This window comes from Vulpes lagopus, chromosome X, assembly GCF_018345385.1.
Source record: "Vulpes lagopus strain Blue_001 chromosome X, ASM1834538v1, whole genome shotgun sequence".
Taxonomy (NCBI): domain Eukaryota; kingdom Metazoa; phylum Chordata; class Mammalia; order Carnivora; family Canidae; genus Vulpes; species Vulpes lagopus.
The window spans coordinates 118,060,181-118,084,146 of NC_054848.1; the positions used below are offsets into that span (position 1 = coordinate 118,060,181).

Sequence of the window (23,966 nt, forward strand, 5' to 3'; positions counted from 1 at the left end):
TTCACATATCACTGAGGCAGATTTCTCAAAAGGGGTTTCCCAACAGTGGCTCCCCAGTTAGAACTGCCCAGACCCACCTGGCATGGGCTTGACCACGCCCCACTTCCCATTGGCCTGTTGGCGGGTGTGAGATAGAGGGCGCAGAATGGATGGTGTGGTGGGGAAAGAGGAGAATGGGGCTGCTTTGGCTCATGTTCACCCACCAAGGTCATGCTGGCCAGCCTGGGCCCGTTAGGCTGGGGTACCCAGAGGGGCCGGCCAGAGCTGCTGCTGAGATCACTGTTGTGAGACATGTTTGCCTTGAGAAAGGGGGGGGGGGCGGGGGAGCAGAAACCACCCAGATTTGTCTCCCTACTCTTGTCGAGACCTCTTCCACTGGTGTTCTAGAGCTGTGGGGCTCCCAGCCCTCACGGCCAGCCCTTGCTGAGAAGCCAAGAGAAAGGACGAGGAAGGAGAAAGCAGCCAATTTCTCTGCCCCAGAAGGGCTGGTGCTAGCGTTTGTCCCGAGACTTGGGGACACTGCTGCTGCCTGTCCCTCCTCTTCTGAGAGAAGGCTAAATAAAGGGTCTGGAAAGCCTTGATAGAAAGCCTTTCTAGAGCTGTGGGAACAAGTACACAAACTGGGTGACTCAACACAGCAGAAACTTCGTGTCTCGGTTCTAAAGGCTAAAAAGTTCAAGATCAAAGTGATGGCAGGACAGTGGCATCTCTGAAGGTCCCAGAGAAGGAAACTTCCTCACTTCCTCTAGCTTCTGGAGGCCTCAGACATTCCTTGGCCAGTGTCCCCATCACTTCGATCTCCGTCTCCATCTTCACATGTTCTTCTCCGTATGTCTCTGTGTCTTCTCTGCTTCTTGTAAGAAAACCAGTTATTGGATTTGGGCCCACCCTAAATCCAGGGGGGTTTCATCTCAAGATCCTTAACTAATTACATCTGCCAAAACTCCTTTTCCAAATAAGGTCACATTCCGAGGTTCTGGGTGGACATGAATTTTGGGGAGACGTTATTCAACCTACTACACACTCTTAACTGAACTCTGCACCAATGTAGACATTTCAGAAATGGTCTTTATTAGATATTATTTAGAAAGATAATGTTGGTTGAGCAAAATGTGCTTCAAAGTAGCTTCCAGGGGCACCTGGGGGGCTCAGTGGGTTGAGCATCTGCCTTTGGCTCAGGTCATGATCCTGGGGTGCTAGGATCGGTGCCAGCCCCCGACGCCATCCAGGCTCCCTGCTCAATAGGGAGTCTGCTCCTCTGTCCCCCCCCCCCAACTCGGGCTTTCTCTCTCTCTCTCTCTCTCTCTCTCTCTCTCTCTATCTCAAACAAATAAATAAAATCTTGTTTTAAAAAAGGAGCCTCTATTGTCACCAAATTCCCCTCCGAAAGGATAGCCACTCCTCACTGCTGTATGCCAGTCCCCAAAGAGTGGCAGGTATACAGTAGGTGCTGAATAAATATTTGTTGGATGAATGAATATAATGAAATTCATTTAATGGCCAAATGGACTTGCCCTTTGGCTGAGAGAAGCTGGCTGTGGGCACAAAGTCCTAGGTTTTCCCAACTTCTTACAGAAAGAGTACGAGGCATTTTTCAGACAAATCTGACAAGTATAAGCCCTGTGGTCTGCCCTGCCCACCCTCTGGGCAGTCCCCAGGGTACTTCCCGGGGGCACCAGGAGCCGAATGGAAACCCCTGTTGTAGGTCAGGAATCAAAGGCAAATGAAATTTTTAAGTGCTGGTGATACATCACACACAGCACCAAGGCATTGACAACCACCCCTAAAGTTCACTCCGGAAAATTAAACAGCTTTTTATTCCACCCCACAAGCTTTTACTGAGAGTCAGCCTACACTGCGCGTTCTAATAGAGTGCGATTGTTGTCTTGCAAGCTGGGTGGTGAAAATGGTTTGAGAGTGAGGAAATACCCTTTCTATTAAAGGGACCCCATTGTTTTGGGGATGCATATTTTGTTTTCTTTGATTTCCAAAAGGGAAGGGCAATGCTAAATAAGGTGTTTTTGGAACTGTGAGGAGGGACAAAAAAAAAAAAAAAAGCAGAAAAGCATCATCCATGTCTAATTGGACTAAATTGAAAGGCTGGGCTGCCAGGGTTACTGTTTTGAAACAGATCATGCTGCGTGCCAGCTTACCAACTGGTAGTAATTCCCCATGACCTTCAGGATAGTCTAGACCCTTTAACGTAGCGTTCTTTGGCAGCTGTCACCATCTTCCGCCCCCCTGTTAAGGGCTGAATTGTGTCCTTCCAAGAGATGCTGAGGTCCTAAACCTCAGTACCTGGGAAAGCAACCTTATTTGGAAATAGGATCTTTTCTGATGATCGAGTTAAGATGAGGTCATTAGAGTGGACCCTAATCCCATATGGCTGGTGTCCCCGTTATGAAAGGGATATGTGAGCACAGAGACAGGCACATGGGGAGAACCATGTGAAGATCAGAGTTGTGCTACCACAAGCTGAGGAACTACTGGAAGCTAGTAGGGAGGCCCAGAACAGATCATTCCCTGAGACAGAGAGAGAGAGAGAGAGAGAGAGAGAGAGAGAGAGAGCTCGGCCCTGCCGACAACCTGATCTCAGATTTCTGGTCTTCAGAGCTGTGAGACGATAAATTTCTGTGGCTTAAGCAATTCAGTGCGTTGTACTTTGTAAGGGCAGCCCTAGCAAAGGGATGTGCTCACCTTCCATCCTCATCCTTCCCTCTACCCCCAATCCCACGCTCCAGCTGCGCTGTTCCCTAAATACTCTCTGCACACTCGCCATCATGTGCTTTGGCAAGGAGCAATCCCGCATCCAGGTTCACCAGGGATAGTCCCAGCTTGTGCTTGTTGTCCCAGCATAATAATGAATAGTGCCCCCTTCCAAAGGTATCCTGGTTTGGAATGTGGATCCCGTGGTCACCCTAGTGTCTGTCTGTGCTAACTCCAGCTGACTGATCCTCCTCACCTTTTCTACCTGGGAAACCTCCAGTTGTTGGTCAAAGCCCAGCCTAAACACCGCTGCCTCCATGAAACACACCCCACCTCTGCCAAGATCTCATTAATTCGTCCTCTGGGATCCCAAGTAACTTGATACGTTTCCAGACCATACTATCCATTACCACATCATGGCAGCTCAGACATGCTCTTCTCAGGGATGCCTCCCCGACATCCTGAATGACCCAGTTCCCTGGTCACTGCTGTCACTGTCCCAGACACTCCTACCCTCATGGCTTGTACTCTGGATCTTAGGGAGATCTTTGAGGGAGTTCCTATCCATTACAGTCACTATTAGTGTTAGTGCTCCTAATCTGTGGCGGGTGGGGTGGTGGTGGAAGGAGTGCCCCCCACCACCATGTCTGCATCCCGGCACACAATGTGAGTGAAAAGGCACGTTCCCTTAAGTGCTTGTTGTCCCTTGTAAAGCTGTCAATCCTTGCCCATCTCAGCTGAATTCTCATCCTCCCTGTGTTGCCCTTAGCACCTCATACTGTGTTTAGGACATCAGAGGTGCTCAATGCCTGCTTATTGAGAGACCGTTTAATTAGATTTAAGCACATCACTCAGTGGCTGTACAATACTATGAGTCAGAAAAGAATACTGTATTTGCTTCCTTCCTTGAAAGGGTAGCACGTGATGTTGGAGTCTTTCTGGACAACAAACAAAACTGGGATGATGACCCCTCTCAGAGAGACTGTTCCACTGGGAAAGAGAAATGATAGAGCTACAGTAGTCTCTTGTCCCATGTAGCTGCAGTGTGAGAGAAGATGCAGGAAATGGCCCATTTCAACCTCTGATCTAGGTGATTTCAGGGGAGAGCTGTTGTAGAAATGCACCACTAATAACTCCTCGTGTGTATTCAACCATTGAGAATGTATAAAAGGTTTTTATTTCTATGAGCTATACCAAGTCTCACAACGCCTCCATGAACTAGCTAGGACAGGGAAAGAAGTGCTGGAAGCTGCCTTTATCTAAAAGGTTCAAAAAGCATGTCTTCAAAGTCACACCAGCGACCCTCCGGAAGGGAGCTTTGTAGTTGAAGACTGAGGTCGTGTGCTCATCTCTGCCACCTACCAGCACATTGGTCTTGAACTCCCCACAGCCACTCTGAGCCTTGGTTTCCTCATCTGTAAAAGAGGGATGATTGCTTTATTAATTTGTCTTCAAAGGTTGTTGTGTAGCCCCGGTAACAAGAGGGGTTGGGAGAGGCTGTGGAACTTGAAAGCATTGGATCTACCAGGGGCCTTCCAAGATGGTCTTCCCAATAAACTCAGAGAGAAAAGAGAAGGAAAGACACTGGCATAAGACAGACGCACGAATCCAGAAAATAGAATTGAGAGCCCAGAAATAAACACACACATAAGGTCACTGATTTTCAACAAGGGTGCCAAGACTATTTGATGGGAAGAGAACAGTCCTTTCAACAAATAGTACTGCAACAACTGGATATCCACAAGCAAAAGTACGAAGTTGGACCCCTATCTCACGCCGTACATAAAAATTACCTCAAAGTGAACCACAGACCTCATGTAAGAGCTAAAACTATAAAACCTGGAAGAAAACAATAGTGAATCTTTGTGGCCTTGGATTTGACAATTGGTTTCTTCAATATGGCATGAAGAACACAAGGAAAAAAATAGATTAGACTTCAGCAAAGTGAAAAACTTTTGGGTTTCAACAGCAACCATGCAGAAAGTGAAAATACAGTCCCCAGAATGGGAGAAAATTTTTGCAAATCATATCTCTATAGTGGGCTTGAGTCCAAAATACATAAAGGATTCTTACAACTCATCGTTAGAAAGACAAATAATTCAGCTTTCAAAGATGAGCAAAAGATCTTCAGAGATAATATATGCAGATGGCCAGTGAGCTCATGAAAATATGGTCACCATCATTAAGTCATCAGGAAGTACGAACCAAAACCATCAAAATGAGGTGGTTCAAAACCAGGGTGGCGAGAATCAAAAGGACAATTGACAACTGTTGCTGAGGGTGCAGAGCCATTGGAAGTCTCACCCGTGGCTGGTGGGAATGCGAAATGGTGCAGCCACTTTGGAAAAATGGTCTGGCAGTGCTTCCAAATGCCAGGCATGGAGTTACCATTCCGATCCGCCAATTCTACCGGGGTATAGCCGAGAAAAATGAAGATGTGGGTCCATCCAAAAACATGTACATGAGTTCATAGAAGCATTATTAATTCGTAAGAGCCAAAAGGTAGAAACAACCTAAATGTCCATTGATGGATAAATGGATAAACAAAATGTGGTAGGCTTATGTGTATGTATATATATGTATATATTTTGTATATATATATTTGCATATATAATATAGATATATATATTTATATATATAAAATGGAGTACTGATTCATGTTACAACACCGATGAGTCTTGAAACCATTATGCTAGGTGGAAGAGGCCAGATACAAATGTCACATATTGTAGATTTCCACTTAGATGAAATGTCCAAAGTAGGCAAATCTGTAGAGAAAAACAGTAGATTGGTAGTTGCCCCGGGGGAGTCGGAAGGTAGAAATGGGGAACGGGGTTTCTCTGGGGAGTGGTGAGAGTTCTGGATTTAGATAGTGGTGGTGGTCGTACAGCTCTCTGAATATGCTAAAAATAGCACTAGCTTGTATACTTCACATGGGTGAATTTGACTGTGTACACATTATCTCGATAAAGAGAGAGTAGAGGAGGGGGTGAGCACAGGCACTGTTCTGTGTTGGGGGGCAGGGGCGAAGGGGATGAAGGTCCAGGATTTGGGAGGGGGAGCTTGGGCCGAAGTGGGCTCGAGACCAGGGCTTTCCTGGCAAGCCTCTGGTTCCCAAGCACTTCAGCTTTGGCTCCACGAGCTCCATGGCTGAGGAAGGGCAGGTGAGTGGTCTCGGCAGCCATCACCAGAGACACTGGTGAAGCATCGAGTTGGCTCCCTCGGGGCCTCATGGAGGCAGGGGTTAGGAGTTGGAGAAGGGGCCGAGCTCCCTCCAGAAGCCTCAACAGATCAACAGGCTTCTTTGGGTGGGTGCCCGCACCTTCTCTGGGTGGAAGACCTCGTTGAAGTGATCCCCGGAGGTCATAACTGGAAAGGGAGCACCTTCCTTAGACTCTCCCTGGGACACATCTGGGAAGAAATTCCCCCGACACCCCACCTCTGCTGGGTATGATCCTTAGGAGGCAGTTTCTTTTTTTTTTAAGCTTATTTATTTATTTATTTATTTATTTATTTATTTATTTAAGAGAGAGCAGGAGCAGGGGGAGGAGCAGAGGGAGAGAGAGAAGCAGGCCCCCCACCCTGCTGAGCTGGGGGCAAACGACATGGGGCTTGACCCCAGGACCCTGGCTGGGATCATGACCTGAGCCGAAAGCAGATACTTAACCGACTGAGCCACCCAGGTGCCCCTAGGAGGCAGTTTCTAGAGCAATTCCATTGCTTCTTGCTCCCCTGCACACCCCTGCCTTTGCCCTGATGTTTTCTCCTGAGCGGAGAGGAAGGGTTAGGAAGGCAGTCTGGGAAAGGACCCTCCCCAACAACTCCCATGAGTTTTTGGCCGAGATACAAAGAGGAGGTGGCAGTTGATCTTGGAAAGGACCCGTGTTCTTGCTTCGCTCATTTTTCTAGCAGCCTGGGACTTGGGCTTTTGCTCACCTCTGGCTCCCTGGGGGAGGCTTTGTTTCTTTTTTTTTAATAATAAGTTTATTTTTTATTGGTGTTCAATTTACCAACACACAGAATAACACCCAGTGCTCATCCCGTCAAGTGCCCCCCTCAGTGCCCGTCACCCACTCACCCCCACCCCCCGCCCTCCTCCCCTTCCACCACCCCTAGTTCGTTTCCCAGAGTTAGGAGTCTTTATGTTCTGTCTCCCTTTCTGATATTTCTTACCCATTTCTTCTCCCTTCCCTTCTATTCCCTTTCACTATTATTTATTTATTTATTTATTTATTTATTTATTTATTTATAAATTAATTTTTTATTGGTGTTCAATTTACCAACATACTGAATAACACCCAGCGCTCATCCCATCAAGTGCCCCCCTCAGTGCCCGTCACCCACTCACCTCCACCCCCCACCCTCCTCCCCTTCCACCACCCCTAGTTCGTTTCCCAGAGTTAGGAGTCTTCATGTTCTGTCTCCCTCTCTGATATTTCCTACCCATTTCTTCTCCCTTCCCTTATATTCCCCAAATGAATGAGAACATACACTGTTTGTCCTTCTATTATTTGTATGGGGAGGCTTTGTTTCTAAAGTGAGACACAAGACCTTCCATCCTAGGTTGGAGGCTGACCCCTTGCAAGGTCCAATCACATCTGTGATGAACCACAGACTCTGGGGTTTTGGTCCTCTTAGTTCAGACTATCGCGGAGGCTCAGTTAATCTTTTTTTTTTAGACAAATGTGATAAAATCCACATAACCAAATGTACTGCCTTACCCAGTTTTAAGTCAATATAGTTCATTAGTGTGAAGTACACTCACATCGTTGCGTGAGCAGTCTCCAGAATTCTTTCTGTCTTGAAAGACTGAAACCCTGTCCCCGTTAAACAAATCCACATCCCACTTCCTCCAGCCCCTGGCAAGCACCATTCTTCTGTTTCCACGAATGTGACTCATCCAGGTGCCTCATGTAGGTGGAATCATATAATACTTGTCCTTTTGTGGCTGGTTTCTTTCGCTGCACAGAGTGTCAAGATTCATCCATGTTGAAGCATGCGTCAAAATTTCCTTCCTTTCTCAGGCTGAATAACATTCCATTGTATGGATAGACCCCACTTTGTTTAGCCATTCATCCATTGATGGACACTTGGGTTGCTTCCATCTTTCGGCCTCTGTGAACAATGCTGCTGTGAACATGGGTGCACAAATACTTCTTTGCAACTCTGCTTTCGATTCCTTTGGGTATACACCCAGGAGTGGACTCGCTGGACCACATAGTCGTTCTATGTTGAATTTTTTGAGGAGTCACCCTACTGTTTTCCACAGTGGCCGCAACACTTTACGTTCCCACCAACAGTGGACAGAGTTCTAATTCCTCCACATCCTCACCAGCCCTTGTTATTTTCTGGTTTGGGGGTTTCATTTTTTTATTATTATTACTTTTTTTGACAGTAGCCATCCTAATGGGTGTGAGGTGCTATCACACTGTAGTTCTGATTTGCATTTCCCCAATGATCAGTGGCGTTGAGCGCCTTTTCACGTCATTATTGGCCATTTGTATATCTTTGGAGAAATGTCAATCTAAGTTTTTTGCTTTTTTTTTAAGCAGGAATTTTTTAAGATTTTATTTATTTATTCATGATAGACAGAGAGAGAGAGAGAGAGAGAGAGAGAGAGAGAGAGGCAGAGACACAGGCAGAGGGAGAAGCAGACTCCATGCTGGGAGTCTGACGTGGGACTCGATCCCGGGACTCCAGGATCGTGCCCTGGGCCAAAGGCAGGCGCCAAACCGCTGAGCAACCCAGGGATCCCCTTTGCTGTTTTTTTAAGGACTTGTTTATCTTAGACAGAGAGAGGGACATTGAGCACGGGCAGGAGAGGCAGAGGGAGAGGGAGAGAATTTCCAGCAGACTCCACACTGAGCACAGAGCCTGACGTGGGGCTCTACACTGGGCTCAATGTGGGGCTCAGTCCCACAACCCTGAGATCATGACCTGAGCAGAAACCATGATTTGAGCACTTAAGCGACTGTGCCACCCAGGTGCCCCCTTTGCTGTTTTTTTTTTTTTAATTGGGTTATTTGATTTTTTTGTTATTGAGTTGTAGGACTTCTTCATACATTCTGGATATTAATCCTTCATCAGATATGTGATTTGTAAATACTATCTCCCATTCCCTAGGTTGTTTTTCACTCTGTTGGTTGTGTCCTTTGATGCACAGAAGGTTTTAATTTTGATGTAATCTAATTATCTATTTTTACATTTGTTACCTGAGCTTTGGGTGTCATATCCAGTAAATCATTGCTAAATCCAATGCTAAGAAGCTTTCCCCCAGCATTTTCCTAAGAGCTATACAGTTTTAGCTCTTACATTTAGGTCTTTACACCATTTCGAGTTAATTTTTTGCATATGGTGTCAGGTAAGCACCCAACTTCATCCTTTTGCATGTGGGGATCCAGTTTTCCCAATACAATTTATTGGAAAGATTATCCTTTCTCCGTTGAATGATCTTGGTGTCCTTATCAAAAATCATTTGACCATATATGTAAGGGTTTATTTATTCCTGGGTTCTCTATTTTGTACCATTGTTCTATATGTTCTCTTTATAACAGTACCACTCAGTTTTGTTCATGTAATATGTACAACTATATATAATAATTACTATGTAATATGTTTTGATGTAATAATAGCCATGTAATATGTTTTGAAATCAGGAAGTGTGACACCTCCAACTTTTTCTCTTTTTTCAAGATTGTTTTAGCTATTTGGGGTCCCTAGAGATGTCATATATATTTTAGGGTAGATTCTTCTATTTCTGCAAAGCAAACACCATTGGAATTTTGATAGAGATTGTATTAAATCTTTCAAGCACTTTGGGTAGTATTGATATTTTAAGAATATTAAATCTTTGAATCAATGAACATGGAACATCCTCTGATTTATTTGCATCTCTAATTGTTTTCAGCAATGTTTTGTGGTTTCCAGTGCACAAATCCCTCGCCTCCTTGGTTAAGTTTATTCTTAAGTATTTTATTCTTTTTGATTAGTTAATCTAAATAACAAAATAGCATTCATGCTTGGCAAACATTTGCTGACATTCAGGTTTTCTCCTCTTTCATTTCTCCCTTTCTCATATGTTGGATCTCTAAATCTTTCAGTGTTTGCAAGGTAGCATACGATTCACCTCAACATGAATCAGGCAGTCCCCTCAAAGACCAAGATAAAGCTCTTTTTAAAAATCTATTTTGAAGGGATCCCTGGGTGGCTCAGCGGTTTGGTGCCTGCTTTTGGCCCAGGGTGCAATTCTGGAGTCCCGGGATCGAGTCCCAAGTTGGTCTCCCAGCATGGGGCCTGCTTCTCCCTCCTTCTGTGTCTCTGCCTCTCTCTCTCTATGTCTATCATAAATAAATAAATAAATCCTTAAAAAATTTTTTAAAAAATCTATTTTGAGTAAAACACACTTGAATGTATCATGAAACAGTTCCTCATAGGGCTTCCTTCCTCAAAAAAATTTTTAGTGAAGGAAACTGAGATTAAAAAAAAAACCTCATAATTGGAAGCAGAGGGTGGGCAACTTGTGGGCTGGTCTTTCAAAGCAACTGAGTTCCTTTGGCTTGATTTGCAATATGACTGGAGCGCTGGAACAATTTTCTCACCAGGCCGCTTGTAGACTAGACCCCAAAGCTGTCCCTAAACACCCTGCATTTGTCTAGTGATGAGCGAGACAAGCAAGGCTGGCCCTTGGAAACATCGTGATGTCATAACAATCATCTCTGCGTGTCTGGCCCCTGTGTCCAAGAGGCCCTGGGAGCCCCCCAACCCCTGCCAAAATCTTTGTTTCTCTTTGTGTGTATTTTCATGTCCCATTACTTGGTTTGAACTTCCACCCAGCACCTGGGAAAATAGACCCTGCTGACAAGCGGGACCTCTTCAAGGAGGCCCCAAACTCAACACTGAGCTCTACGGGAGAGTAGAAGGGAAAATGCTAGCAAGAGGCAATAGCGCTCTCATCTGCACGTGAACAGAGTCCGGCTTGACCCCTCGGTGATCTGGAGCCTCTCCGTGTACGTGCTCATAGGTCATTGGCAATTCTTAGAGAGAAGATGGGGGGCAAACTTCTGGTTTCTAGAGTCCGCAAGTGTCATACTCCATCTGTCCAGACTCAGCTCCCAGGGAAGCACTCCCTATACCACTCTGATGGGGCTTGGCCACCATCTTCCCGGGGTGGGGCTTCTCCCTAGCCCCAATCAATCTCGTGCCTTGTAGCACGCCCTTGCGTAGGGGGAAGCTTCAGCACCCTCTCTCCTTTAAAACCCTGGGCCTCTTCAAAACAACCAACTGACCAAACAAACAAAAACAGATTGACAATTCTGGGCAGGCTCCGGAAACTTACCTAAGGCTACTTACCCTCCTGCCCCCAACCCTGTAAACCTCAGGTTTATCGAAGTATAACCCATCCAGAATGAAATTCCCTCCTTTTCATATTTAGCATTTAATGAGTTAGGGCAGTTGTATACAGTCATGTAATCCCCATCACAAAGTATAGAACATTCCCATCACCCCTAAAACTTCCCCCTTGCCCCTTTGCCGTCAATCCCCTTCCCATGTCTCTGGTTCCAGCCAATCACAAATCTGCTTTCTATCACTATAGTTTGCCTTTTTCCAAACGTAATATAAATGAAACCACACAGTATGCAATATTTCGTGTATTATTTCATTCAACATAAGATTTTTGAAGTTCATTCATGTCGTAACATGCATCAGTTGTTCTTCCTTTTTATTGCTCAGTAGTATTATATCGTGTGCGCGCATCACTGTTTAGCCCTTCATCAGTTGATGAGGAATTTGAGTTGTTTATCTTTTCGACGGTTATTTTAAAAGGCTGCTATGAATATTTGCATACAAGGTTTTTCGTGAACAGATGCTGTCAGGTCTCTTGGATAAACAGTTAGTAGCAGTAGTGCTGGGTCCTGTGTACTTTTAACTTTATAAATCCCTGCCAAACTGTTTTCCAAAGAGGCTGCATCATTTGGCTTGGGCTACTTTTTAAATAAAGAGTGGAGGAAAAGAAGGAAATAAAGAAAGAAAGAAAGAAAGAAAGAAAGAAAGAAAGAAAGAAAGAAAAAGAGAGAGAAAGAGTGGGGGTGAGGAAGAGGGAGGTTGAACCATTGACAATGAGCTTATCAAGTGGACACTAATATTCCCATTTCCTTGATGAGGAAATTGATGTACTTCCCCAAAGTCACACGCCTAATAAACAAGTGGAAAAGCAGGGATGATCAGGGGCTTGCTTCTTGCCCTCTCCCACCTCTCTTCCCATCAGCCAACCTGGCAGCTTAGGAACACTACTGCCTTGACATTCTAGACACCACACTCACCTCGGTCCTTACTATATGCTAGGACACCATGAGAAGTGCATTTCACTCCTTTTTTTTTTTTTTTTTAAGAGGCAGCAGCTAATGATTAGAAGTAACTTTTCCAAGGCCAACAGCCTTCTCCTTGTAAGGAAGCCCCTTTCTTTCCTCCCCCCAGGGTCAGTGTAATGAACCTGGTAGAAAAAGGTGGTTGCAGTCCCAGTCTGCAACAGGAGTGGGGACTGGGAGGTTAGAGGCCCAGCACCGGGCCCGTGTGTGAGGTCACTGGGAGAGAAGCAGGAAACAGAACTTTTCCTTTCTCAGGCCTGCTTGTCACCCAGGAGGCTGGAGGTGGGGTGAGGGTACACTTGTCCAGGCCAAGGATGTAGACCCCTCCTGGTCCTGCTTGCTCCACTTGCCCTAGCTTGGGAGAATGGGAGGAAGCCCGAGAGGACAGGAGGCACCTTCAGTCTTGGCCTTAGCCAAAGTTGGAGGACCTTGCACGGGGTCAGGAGGGGGACGCATCCTGGATGTCCCACCCACAAAGGTTATGGAAGAGGCAGCATTATGTCACGTCTATTGCTGCCTTCTCCCTATTGTCCCAGAGCCAGCCATCTCCCCACAGACCCCCTGCATTTGGTGCATGCATGCCCCTGTGTGTGTGTGCGTGTCTGTGTGTGTGTGTGTGTGTGTGTAAAAGGCAGGGAAGCCTGAAGAACCCCCAACACACACACAGGTACTCACACACATACTTCAAACTATGAGATGCAGCTCCAGCCAGAGAGAGGGCAGGAATCGGTCGAGAGTACAGCAATCTGAGGTGCCTGGGTGGTGCAGTCAATTAAGTGGTTGACTTTTGATTTCGGCTCAGGTCATGATCTCAGGGTCCTAGGATCAGGCCTTCTGTCTGTGCACTCAGAGAACAGCTTGAGATTCTCTTTCTCCCTCTGTTCCTCCAGCTTGTTCGCTCTCTCTCTCTCTCTCTCTGTCAAATAAATAAAGGGGGGGTAAGCACCTGGGTGGCTCAGTTGGGTAAGTGTGCAATCCCTGATTTTGGCTCAGGTCATGGTCTCAGGGTGGTGGGATCGAGCCCCATTTCAGACTGTGAGCTCTGTGGGCAGTCTGCTTGAGATTCTCTCCTTCTGCTCCTCCCTCCCACTCATGCAAGTGCTCACTCTCTCTCTAAATAAGTAAATAAAATCTTAAAAATAAAAGAATACAGTGACCTTACCCACGGCAAGGTGGCCACTCCCATTTGTGCTCAATGTTTACAGTTTTCAAAGTGCTTTCACGTCTTCCTCCACTTGATCCTTGCACCTACATTGTGAGGCGGGGGTCACTGCACTTCACAGGCCAGAGACTGGTCTTCTTTACTGGACCTTTCTTGCCTGAGCTGTGTCCTTCAAAGCTGGAGCTGGGCTAACCTCCTTAGGATAAGAGGTGTCCCTGCTCTGTAGCCCCCATCCCCTGGTTGGGCAAAGGGCTTCAGCCTCATGCTTGAATACAGTGCCTACTGTATGCAAAGTCTCCCACCCAGCTAGTGCCCTCTCTTAGTCCACATTTCCTCCCATCCCTCTGCTCCAGGATTCTCAGATTATTCAGTAGCCCACCAGGGAGCCTCTTTGGCTCGCAGTGCATGCAATCAAGAAGCATTTACTGAGCACTTTTAGCAATCCAGTACAAAAGTGAATGTGGCTCAAAGGAGTTCCCAGTCTGGGGAGGGGAGCTGGCAGACTGACATGTAAGCAAATGATGACATCAGTGCGATGAGAAGGGCTCTGGGAGAGCTAATTCTTCCTGGCCCAGGAACAAGTGCTGTTCTGCCGCCCTTCCAGGAGTTTGGCCAATGCAGGAGAAAGAAACAGCAAGTGTAAAGGGCTGGAAGGAGAAAAGAACATGGTGCATCCAGAGAATAGAAAGGAGTTCTCTGTGATTAGACCAGAATTTGGGGCGAGGAGAGAGAAGAGGCACATTGGCAGGGTAAGTGGGTTGGAGTCTGAAGGGCCTTGTTCCTCACCTAAGAAGTGTGGACTCTTCTGTAGGTTCAGTGTGTGTGCGTGTGTGTGTGTAGTGTGTGTGTAGTGTGTGTATACATATAGTGATATATGATCGTATGTAAATTCATATGAACACATACATTGGTATCAGGTAAAACAATTATTTTTAGATGCTGGAATACTAATAAATCCAAGAGTAAAAAGATGGTAAAGTGTTCCTATGCAGCATCATTTCTTTGACATGCTTATATATATATATATGATTACTATGCAGCGCAAGGAATATTAAACCTATTTTTCTATGTGTTATGTTAAGCTTGTTTCATTCGGTTACGCACGGAATTCTCTTCCTAAAGTTGTCTTCCTTCTGGTTTTTTTCCCCCTTTTCCTTTCTTTTTACTGTATTAATGGTCGCTTGCCCCAAACCTCAAAAAAGCAGAAGGAACTTCGTCCTGAAATGTTTCCTTTTACTAAGTCTCAAGAGAGTTCTTGGAAAGATGCTGGCACCGCCCGGAGTCCACCTCAGCTGTTCATTCGGCTTGTGAATTGCAGATTCTGTGCCAGGGTCAGTGACATTTGTCCCCCCGGCGCTTGTAGCATGTCAGCGTCACGCAGCCCACCCTGTACGCGCCCAATGACAGCTCCGTTTATTGACATCGGCTGAAGTTTTATACAGAGGGGTTCTCCCTCTGGATTTCCCCTTTATTGGAGCCAAACAATGAGACGCAGAGCAGTCCTGGGACTACGCTTCCCAGCGGCCTCCGTTCGGCTGGCTCCCAGGCCAACTTCCCTTACTGGGGCGGCTCCTAGCATCTGGGCCCTGCCCACTGGCAGCGTATCTGGAACTACAACTACCAGATGCCTCCAGGCGCCGGACCTTTCAAAGGGGGCTTCCCAGCAGCCCCCCGGGGGAAGAGCCCCGCCCCTCGGGCCCGCGGCCGAGGCTTTCCCGGCGCCTTCCGCCCGCCTCGCCCATGTCACGTGATGCTCCCCCGCCAACCGGCGCGCGGAGGAGGGCGGCGGGCGGTGGCCAGAGGCGGGGCGGCCGCAGGGGGCGGGCCCTGGAGGGGGCGGAGCGGGGCCCGGGAGGCGAGCAGCCTGGCAACGGCGGTGGCGCCCGGACCCCGAGGTGGGTGCGCTCGGGCCGGCCTGGCTCTGAGCCGGGCGCTGCGGGGACCTGTGTGTGTGTGGGGGGGGGCGGGAGGAGGAAGTTGGGACTCCCCGGGCCGACGGGTCCCGCGGGTTCTCGTAGCACCCGCGGGTGTAGGTGGGGGGGCTCGCCCGAGCGCCTCGCTGTCCCTGCCGGCCGGGGCTGACGGAGGCCGGGGAGCCGCGGGCAGGTGCCTCCGGCTTCCTCCTGTTCTCCCCGCCCAAGGTCCCGGGCCGGCGGCGGGCGAAGGTCCGGACGGGGGATCGGGGCCGCGGGGGGAACCCTGGGGGCGTCGCGGCCGCTTCCCGGACTTTGCTTCCCCGCCTGGGGCGGCGAGCGGGCTGGGCGGCCGTCCTGCCTCCCCGGCGACGCGCCGCGGCTGGTCCTCGCCTTGGCCCTCCGCCCGGGGTGGGTGCCCGCCGCATCCCCCGTGGGTCCTGCGGAGCGGCCACAGCCCGGCGCTGGCCGGGAAGCCTCGGTGGGCGCCCGAACAGTTTCTGTGTCACGCACGGGAGGTTTATCTGCTTTTGCAACAGTTGAGAGATCAGAGAGGGAACGGTTAGTTCCCTGATACGCAGTCGGAAGTATGCACAGGCGCGAGCAAGCGCCCTTTGCCGGGTTGCCTCCCTTCACTGTCTTCTGCGCTCAGGAAATGAAAACTAATTTTAGTTTTTGCCTAAGCAAATATGAAATGAATCTGCTGCAAAGATTATATTATGGGCCTTATAGACGCATACTGAGTACGAAGTGGAGTGGATTGTGACTGGTTTTTAAATAGACCTAACAGACCTGCCCAAGAAAGGAATCATGGCATATTAGGATTGACAGGGACGTTGAAGTTCATAAGTAGTTCATTTCCAGGATGGGGAAACTGAGGCCCAGAGAGTGTAACGTTGTATAGTATTTTAATAGTGTGACCTGGGATTTGGGACAACCGAATGGTGAAGCTAATACCATAAGTCAAGTCTCTGGGAAGTATCTAGCCATCTAACCCCGGGTGGTTTTTTTTCTAATGACAGCTTAGTTTTGTTCCTTGTTAAGTATCCACCTTAGAGTCTTGAGACCAAGCCAGTGATTTTGTTGTAGTTTGAACCATTTTGAATTTCCTTCAAAACCAGTTTACCAGCCAAAGAAGACAATTACGCATCTTAATTTATAGACACATTTTGCTTTCATCAACATATATCTTGGGCATGATCACTTAATACTCACCAGATTTGACTTGATGACTTTTGGCTGTTTCACAAAACCAAATCTATCCTTGAGAGATTGCACACCATGGAGTAGATTCAGACCAGTGAAAGTAGAGGAGATTGATTGGGGCTTTTAGATTCTAGTTATTGAACGCTATTAAACATTTGGTCCCCTTACCTTAAAGTTCTAACTTATATTTATTAAGTTGTCAGTGGCCTCATTTACCCATTAAACCCAGAATGCCCATAGTGTGCCCACTTAATCCCAAGCCCTGAGAAGACAGCCCACAGCACCATTGATGAAGTCCCTGCCTTACAGAACTTATGTGTGGGGAAGCAGATCAAGGAAAAAAAAAGCAATGATATATTTTCTATTGGAGATGAGCACTATGCAGAAAAATAGAGCTCTGAAACTCTATGATGTCAATAAAACAGGCTGGCATGTTTGAGAGTGACTTGGGAACTATATTGAATTGTTAGGTTTTAGAGTGTCAGCTGCTGCTCCATTAAAGCAAATAATGAAATCCAAAAGCAAATCTGTCTAAATCAAAGAGATTCTATGGAGTCATCATTTCTCCAGCAATTGCCTCTTAGATCGTGAATTCTTCCCAGCCTCCTATTTACTTGCATTTTTTTTTTCTCTTAATGCAAACAATAAGTGCTTTCAAACAAGTAGGGAGGTGGTCTTCCAATCGCTCCCTGTCTCAGTGGTTCCCTTAACTAGATTAGCTGCAGAAGGCTCTGCTGAGGTCAGTATTCCCTGTTGATTTCATGCCAGTGCCTGCCTGCCTCAGGCTACCTTACAAGTGGATTTCTTTTCCTGCACTCTGGTTTGTCCTGAGAACCTACCATCTGAATCTTTGGGTTGTGTGGTTTGTAAAGAAATGAGTTCATTTTGATGTTAGCTGTAGCGTCAGGAAGCCTTGGACGTCTTAAAAACTAAAGCACTAGTAAAATGGCATGCGTGATAACTTCCTATACAAGTTCATCTGTAGTACCTTTTCAGTTCTCTCATATGCTGTGTGTTCAATGGCTTCAAAGCAAATGTTTTCGTGTTTACAGGTTCTGAAAAGTGACGAAAGTTCTAAAAAAAATACTCAAATATTCTTTGTTCCAAAATGAAAGGAGGATTAACAAAATGTAGTTACTTTAAAAACCACTGAAAGAACATGTGGTTCTTGCTGTTTTTGAGGGCTCCAAAATCAAGAGAAAAGCAGAGCCTCTTCAAGGCTTAGGAGGCAGCATTTTGAACTGGCCAAAGGATTTCAAAGGCCAGAGTTTCTTGTTATTTCTAAAGTTTTTCCCATTTTATAGAAGAATAAGAGGTTGCTTTCATTATTCTTTAGTAATTTCCCTTCCCTGCTTCTGACCTCTTTGAAGTTCTGCTTTCCTTATTTTCTAGTTTCTCAGTTCATTATTCTTTTTTGGCAGATGGGGGAGGGACAGGGGTTGCCATTTGCCTGTAAGGTATTGCCTCTGGATTTGAATCCTGACTCTAATATTACCTGTGTGACTTTGGGTGAGTTACTTACCCCTGTGCCTCAGTGTCCTTATCTGTAAAATGAAAAAAAAATATTAATAGTGCCTACCTCAGAGGATTGTTGGCTAGACTGGGCGATAATCTATGTCAGGTGGTTAGGATTGTGTCTTGCACATAGTAGGTACTCCAGAAAAGTTAACTGTTACTGACTAGAACTACGTGGAACTCCCTTCTTTGCTTTATTTGTTGTTTTTAAAGATTTTATTTATTCATAAAAGACACAAAGAGAAAGGCAGAGACCTAGGCAGAGAGAGAAGCAGCCTCCCTGCAAGGAGCCCGATGTAGGACTCGATCCCAGGACCCCAGGATCATGACCTGAGCCGAAGGCAGACACTCAACCACTGAGCCACCCAAGTGCCCCCCACCGTTTGCTTTTAAAGATTTATTATCTATCTGAGAGAGATAGAGAGGATATGAGTGGGAGGGCAGAGGGAGAAGGAGAGAGAATCCTGGAGCAGACTCCCTGCTGAGCACGAAGCCTGACTCCTGGGTTTCCATCCCACGACCCTGAGCTCATGACCTGAGCCAAAATTAAGAGTTGGACGCTTAACCGACTGAGCCAGTCAGGCGCCCCCCCACCCCCCCAAACCTTGTGTGTTTTTAAAGAAAAAGAAATACTTCTAGACACATCCTAATACACTTTTGGACATCCGGTAAGCATGATTTTTTTTTTTTTCTAGCCATTTCTCTACATTTCATGGTTGACTCAGGCTTTTAGTCTCAGGTGACATTGGCAGCAGTGTCCACAGTTCCTGCAGTGTTGAGCTCCCTTTACTGTTTGGACTCAGAAATTACTTGAGGCCATATTTTGTTTATTGTCCAAACATGACTAGATCAAGAGAGGCCTTTTTCCCATTCCTCCACTTTGAAGGCAGGAGGACCAGAAGGCCGGGTTGGAGTTAGTAGATGAGATCTAGTTTTGTCCTGCAGTCGGAGGACAGCTTTTCATGTTAAATGTTTACAGTCCACCTGAGCACCTGGACTACCTCATCCTTTTAAGAATGCAGCAGGCACCTCGTGAGAACACTGGTATCATCCACTAGCACTTTCTTTGTTTTTATCTGAGGAACAAGGAACAGTAAAGGAGCCCTCTGTGTGAGGTGGCCGAAAGCATCCTGAGTTTGGATTCCAGGAGCCGGACCCAAGTCCCACTTCTGCTCCTTCACTCTGTGACATCGGATAAGTCCTCCTACCTCACTGCTGCTGCCTCTTCCATTTGTAAGACAGAGTGGTGAGCCCCGCCGAGTTCTCAGAGCTTTCCAGAGGATCACATGTACACCAGTACCCGTTGTGGGCTGTGCAGCATGATTAGGACCGCATTCATGTATCATAGAAGCCGCTGCTATTTGGAAAACTGGATGGGAGAGGAGGGTCCTTCCTGTTCTTGGCCCACCTACCCCATAGCTGTAGGGTGGGCCTCTGCCTTGCTTTCCCTCTTCTGTCAGCATTGAAATACACGAGTGTTTTATTGCCTCTCTCGGATGGACCTGAAGTCATCAGTACCCCTCATGAGCTTCCATTTTATTGATTCCTAAAATGGTAGTATCATATAACCAACAATCACAGGGCAATAGCAAAACAATCTCTGCACCAGGGAATATTGCCTGCCTTTTCCTGAAGTGTTTCAGAATTAAAATCTTTCCTTTTTCAAATCAACACCTTGCATTAGCTCCTCCGTGCGGCTGGAGGCCCTGCCAAGCTTCACCATCCATACTGGACTGGATGTTCTCACTCAGGGGGTGAGGATGGAAAGAAATACAGAGCCTTGATTGCACTCCAGGTCTGTGCTGCCTTTCGTGTTCCTGTAGTACTGGGGCAGAGTGCTCTTTTCTTGTTATTTGAAGTCATTTCTCAGTATCTTGAAATGGCTCCATAAGTAGCTCTTTGCAATGCCCCGGACTTAAGTCCTGGTCATCCAGTGTTGCTGCTCCTCAACTCTTTGTCTTGATACCAGTATTAATTGTTTTCATCTAAGCTTGTGCAGAAGGGAGCTGAGGTTGGATATGGTTTTTTTCTTTTCCTGGGCAGGCAAAACCCAACATGGCCCTTAACACACAGCAGCCATTTAGTAAATGCTCCTTGACTTGAACTGGACAAGGAGGGGATTGCTCAGAGTTGTTTGGATGTGTTCATTTCCACGAATTCGATTGTCTGTACAGAGACCATATCCCCTGACTGCCAGATGAAACGGAGCTCATCTCATGCTAGGCCTTCCTTGTCGTGGACAATTAGCAAATGAGGGGGAAAGTTCTTTGGGTCCAGTGATGGGAGAGGTCTCACACATTGCATTTCCAACCTCTGGGTTTTTGGACTACTGTCATGAGCCTTTTTTATAGAATAGGTTCATTTTTTGCTTTCCTTGTTGGTGTGTTTGGGGATGGGAAGGAGTAAGGGAAGTAGAAGGGTAATGATTGAAAGTAAAAATAAAAGTAACTTGTGTGTAACTCATTCTGTTCTTATTCTCTTGCCTGCAGACCTTGGCAGCACAGTGATGTCCTTTCTTTAGCTTGTGATGATTGTTACATATTGATATCATGCCCTTGGGCTTTCCGTGAGGAGGAAGCATTGTTTCCCAGAGCCTCTTAAAATGGAATAGGGCTGCTATGTCATGTTGCCATGCTTTTCACTTCATGGGAGCTCTTGAGGCCGAGGTGGTCATAAAGGGGATTCATGGCATCAGATGATGGTGCTTGAAATACCCTCGTCTGACCATTAAGTTTCTTTATGGGCCTGAGATGACTTAGAGGGGGACTCAGGAGAACAGGGACTGTGCTGTCACTCCAGCAGTCCTGGAATTGGCCTGAGCCATTTTGCTGAAAGAAGTCATGTACCTGCATGGCAGTGACCCCCAACCATGACTTGTCAGTAGTATTGGTCACAGTGAGAAGGACGAGCCGCACTTGGTTTCACGGAGACCGTAGGAGGACACTGCCACTGACATCAGTTATGTGGCAGGCAGGGTTTGAGAAACCTCAGTTGACGTTCCTTTTTGAACTTTCTTGTCCTGAAGTGTTCCTTGCCCACATTGATGGTTCCCAATCAGAGAGGAAGGGAGTCCCTAGATGGAGGGCAATTGGAGCTGGCCCTCACTTCTTTGGAGTTCTCACTGTGAGGCATAACAACTGCGTTTTTAAAGTTGAGGCTGAGTGCAACCCTGCTGGCCATTTCCTTTCTTTGCTGTTATCAACTCTGACAGGACACGGTCACTTCTCCAGAGGTTCCCATCACTCACATTGCCACAAAACAGTTTTTCCTTGTTGATAATTGTCCTGATGCCTCTGCTTTTCCTCAGCTCCTGGGAGCTTAGGAGAAATGCAGAATCTGAGGGCCCCTCAGATCTACCCAACTCGAATCTGCATTTTAATGACATCCCTAGGTGATCTGTATGTGAAGTTTGAGAAGGCTGGTTGAAGTAGTAGTTCCCATCCTGGCTTCCCCGTGACCCTTGGAGACCTTGCGGTCCATTAGAAAGATAACTTGAGCACATGTGTAATGCATGCTCCTAGTCGCCGCATTAGAAAAGAAACAGATGAGGTCAATTTCGATAATATATTTAATCTAGTATATCCAAAAGGTTCTCATTTCGATGTGTAATCAGTGTAATTATCAGAGAGTGTCTCCCCTCTCCTTTTTTGGTAGGAAGTTGGCAACCTCTGGCACGTACGTTACATTTACAGCGCCCCTCAATTTGGACTAGCCATATTTCAAGTGTTCAGGAGTTGCACGGACTAGTGGCTCCGGTTGTTGGACAGCGCAGCTTTGAAAGTTACGTTCTGGCCTTGATCTGCTGATGATGTCATCAGATTTGCTGTCCTTGCCTGAAGAGCAGTTAGAGCCGCGGTGGCCTCAGTAATAACTTGCATTAGTGATCCTGTGTAAGCTGTGGCCAGCCCTTTGCCCATTGCGATTACGGTCATCCCATTTGAATCCTCACAACGTCCCTACTTCGTTTTGCAGACCCTTCTTTTCTCCGTTCCGGTTCGGTAAGCGTTGTGAAGAATTGGCCACCCGTCTGTGTGCGACATGCAGGCTTTCTTCCTTGTGGGGTGGGCGGGGATCTTCAAAGAACTTGAGGCTCGCGCCCTTCTTCTCTGGCTCACCCAAGAGGATGCGGAGTCCCCAGAGAGAAGTTTCCGCGTGCTGGCACACTGCAGACCAGTGGTTCGCCACGCTGGCCGCTCCTTAGTCACCTGGGAGCTTTACTGACCTGCTGCCCAGGCCCCACCCACAGACGTTCATCTCAAAACTCTTAATCTCGGGGGAGAGCAAACAGGTGCGTTTCGTGCAGCGCTCGGGGTGGGGCCCAGCTGGAGAGCAGCCGCCGTAGGGCCGCGTCTCCCACCTGAGTGCGCTGAGAATCACCCGCACTTCGGGTCCAGATGCACATTCTGACTCGGTGGGTTGCCAGGCGGGCGATCCGGCTGCAGTGGCGGTGGCGACAGGCTCCCCTCCGGGTGATGCCGTACCTCCGGGGCTATGTCGCTGGCACTTGGACTTTGGGGTGGCCAGCCTCCTCAGAATCCCCTGAGGGCGTTTCCTAAATGCCAAGCTCCCTGGTGGCAAGCCTGGACTTTCTGACTTCGGGGCTTTGGGGTGGGGCCCAGAAGCTGCACCTGAGAAGGCATCGTGTGTTCCACATTCCACCATAAAGTATTAGGTTTGCTTCGGGTTTCAGGTAGGCACACTTCTAGTGCACATTCATTTTGGCCTAAGTGGATGGTTTTTTTTTTTTTTTCTAAGTGGATGTTGAATGTTATCAGACCCCTTTTCTGCCTTTACAGAGCTCTGTTTTTTTGGTTTTTGGTTGTGTCGCCCCCCGCCCTTGGAACCTGTTAAGATGATGGGGCATTTTAAGGGATTTTCTAATACAACGTTGTAGCATTAACCAGGTTTGCCTGCTGGTGTGAAACCAGCCGGTTTCTTACTGCTGGATTTGATTGGTAATATTTTCTTCAGAATTTTTACATCTGTACCTGAGGGTAAGATTTGGCTTTCCTGTACAGTCTTTGCCTAGCGTCGGTTTGCTAGCCTTGTAAAGTGAGTTGAGAGCATTGCCTTTTTGTGGTCTCTGGAAGTTCCTGTGAGATTAGAATCACCCGTTTCTTGAATGTTTGGTACAGCTTGCCCCTGGAGCCACGTGGGCCTGGTATATTTGGTGTGAGAATATTTTAAACTACCAGCTAATATCTGCCATTTCTGTGGTTAATACCTGTCTTTTCATTCTTTTTTAAGATTTATTTATTTGAGAGAGAGAGAGAGAATATGAGTGGGAGGGGCAGAGGGAAAGGGAGAGAAATTTCCAAGCAGACTCTGTACTGAGCCAGACTCGGGGCTCAATCCCATGACCCCGAGGGACCTGAGCCAAAACCACGAGTCGAATGCTTAACTGACTCTGCCACCCAGGTACCCCTGTCTTTTCATTCTTAAATCTTAATATTGTTTCTGCCTTCTTTTTTTTTTCTTAGCCTTACCAGAGGTTTGTCAGTTGTGGTTATGCCGTATGATGTGTGTCAGTATGTGGAAATGAATGAACATAATTATATTCTCTACTTTCTTCTTTTTGATTAATTTTAATGAATAAAGACTTTATATCATTTTAAACTCAGATTTACATCAGGGTATATTCCAAAAAGCCTTACTTCCATCCCCGTCTCTTGCTAGGCATTCTATTTCTAGCCCCCTCCCCTCCCATCCCAGGTAATCAGTATTAGTAGGTTTTAGTTTCTACTTCTGTTTCTTCTTCTTCTTTTTTGTATGAATGCTTCACAAATTTGAGTGTCATCCATGCTAAGGGGCCATGCTAATTTTCTCTGTATCATTCCAATTTTAGTATATATACTGCCAAAGCAAGCACTGTTCTGTTTCTTCTTTTGCAAATTTGAGCAAGTGTGCACACGTGTGCACGTGCATTTGCATTTCCCCCTTTACACCAAAAAAGCATTACTACATACACTATTCAGCCTCTTGTTTTTTTTTTTTTCCCCACTTAAAATATATCCTGGAAATCACTGCTCATTTTCTCCTCTCTTTGGATTTATTTTGTGGTTTGGATGTTTCAACGCATAGAATTATTATTATTTAGTT

The 23,966-nt window shown here is 46.7% G+C and overlaps 1 protein-coding gene and 1 non-coding gene across 2 annotated transcripts in view; one reads left to right on the plus strand and one right to left on the minus strand.

Annotated features, from left to right (window-relative positions):
* The first annotated feature begins 15,065 nt into the window (after positions 1 to 15,065).
* MTM1 (myotubularin 1) overlaps positions 15,066 to 23,966 on the plus strand; it is a 96,330-nt gene continuing 87,429 nt past the window's right edge. The window contains exon 1 of the mRNA XM_041741471.1: positions 15,066 to 15,128. The gene's annotated coding sequence lies outside the window, so the exon portion shown is untranslated. The remainder of the gene's footprint in view (positions 15,129 to 23,966) is intronic.
* On the minus strand, positions 23,630 to 23,736 carry LOC121483663. Its single transcript, XR_005985788.1, has one exon. It is a non-coding gene; the product is annotated as a U6 spliceosomal RNA (small nuclear RNA).